This window comes from Sturnira hondurensis, unplaced genomic scaffold (genome assembly GCF_014824575.4).
Source record: "Sturnira hondurensis isolate 20B ecotype Veracruz unplaced genomic scaffold, ASM1482457v3 Scaffold0011207, whole genome shotgun sequence".
NCBI classification, from domain to species: domain Eukaryota; kingdom Metazoa; phylum Chordata; class Mammalia; order Chiroptera; family Phyllostomidae; genus Sturnira; species Sturnira hondurensis.
The window spans coordinates 1-2,094 of record NW_028083838.1 but is presented as its reverse complement, the minus strand read 5'-3'; the positions used below and the strand labels follow the sequence as shown (position 1 = coordinate 2,094).

Below are 2,094 nucleotides of genomic sequence, written 5' to 3'. Positions count from 1 at the left end.
AATTTTATCCTAACTGTTCTTGGAAAATCTTCCTTCCTTCCTTCCTTCCCCCCTTCCTTCCTTCCTTCTTTTCTTCCTTCACTGTTTATTTATTTTTATTGTTGTCCAAGTACAGTTGTCTCTATTCCACCCCCCAACTCCTCCTCACCCCAGATATTCCCACTCCCCACCCACCTTTGATTCTACTCCTCTTTGGTTTTGTCCATGAGTACTGTGTACAAGTTTCTGACAACCCCTTTTCCCTCCCCCCCATTATTTCGTCCCACCTCTCTTGCATTGACTGTCAGTTCATTCTTAATTTCAATGACTCTGATTATATTTTGCTTGCTTTTTTGTTTTGTTGGTTTCACAGTAAATGAGAGGGTCAAAAATATGATACATATACATGATGAAATAATATGCAGCAGAAAGAAAGAAGAGTCCTATCCTTTGCCAAATCATGGATGGAACTGGAGAGCATTATGCTAAATGACATAAGCCAGACAGTGAAAGAGAAATAACACATGAATTTACCTCTAAGTAGAAAACAATTCTGTATCTCAGGTCAAAGTTCCACATTGAAAGGACCAGGGACATAGGCACATTACCTTGTAAAAGAATATGCAGGTCAAATGAAATAACAATAGTGAAAACTGTTTGCATAATAAGTTTATACCACAAGAATAATATATAATCTATGATTGTGTTATTCAGTTAAAATGACACACAATAATATAAGCAAATATGTGATAGAGGTATTTCTCTATCTGGGAGAAAAGGGGAGACTTGTATTATCAAATGTATTTAAACTGGTTTAAAATTCAACAGGTAAAAGTAAGAATTAAAGAAGGGAATATTAGATTCTTCACTACTGTGATGTATCCTCAAATCAAGGAGTTAGGAAAGTGCAGGAGGGTTAGGGAACATGAATGAATTCAGTGATAAAAGCTATGAAAGTGTTGGTCTGGTTCAATGTGTACATCTTGTCAGGAGCTAAGTTCATGTCTTATGCCCCCAAGACTTGTCTTTACTTATTGAATGGAAAACAATATAAAATTATATGATCTGGCTTTCATGGTTGTTCTACATCTGTCCATAATTTTATCTCTTACAACTTTTTGATCAATGACAGCAGTGTTTAGGCAGATCATCTCTATGTTTGATCTCTGTTATTGATCAAAACAATATTTATTGTCTTCCCAATTCTTTATCTTACAATTCCATCAGGGAACTTTCTTGTTGCAGTGACTATTAAAAGAAACAAGTCCCTTGGGAATCCCATCTATTTCTTCTATCTGTCCTTTGCTGATGTCTGCCTTTGTAGAACCACAGCCCCAAGATTGATTGTGAATGCCCTTTCTCAGAAGAAGAACACTTCCTACAATGAATGAACACTTCCTACAATGACTCAAGTCTTCATAATTCATTTCTTTGGATGCATTGAGATCTTTATGCTCATCCTCATGATCTTTCATTGCTACATCACCATTTGTAAGCCCTTGCAATACCCAATCATCATGAGCCAGAGAGTGTGTGGTGTGTTGTTGATTCTGGCCTGATGGAATCTTGTATCCACTCTTCAGCACAGATTTTTGTAGCTTTGCAATTGCCCTTTTGTGGCCCCAATGTGAATGACCACTACTCTTGTGACTTGCACCCCTTGTTGAAACTTGCCTGCATGGACAGATATGTGATAGATTTGCTGGTTGTCTCTAATAGTGGGGCCATTTGCATGGTGAGTTTTATTATGCTGCTTATCTCCTATGTTTTCATCATGTACTCTCTGAGAAACCACAGCATAGGAGGAAAGTGAAAATCCCTTTCCACATGCACATGCCACTTTATCGTGGTTGTCATATTCTTTGTTGCATCTGTATTGATATATACACACCCACCAACCACGTTTGCAGTAGACAATATGATAGCTGTATTTAATACCATTGGGACATCCTTGCTCAACCCTGTGATCTATACATTGAGAAATGCGGAGGTTCAAAATGCCATGAAAAAGTTATGATGTAACAAAGTAAGACTTCAGGTAATAAATTCTATATGGGGACTCTAATATATACTTCCTTAATATCTTAGTTTTGTTTCATGGGAAGGAAAGGTAAA

At 37.1% G+C, this 2,094-nt stretch overlaps 1 pseudogene; it reads left to right on the top strand.

Annotated features, from left to right (window-relative positions):
• The first annotated feature begins 1,169 nt into the window (after positions 1–1,169).
• LOC118996262 (olfactory receptor 4C11-like) lies at positions 1,170–1,996 on the top strand (annotated as a pseudogene).
• The last annotated feature ends 98 nt before the right edge of the window (positions 1,997–2,094 follow it).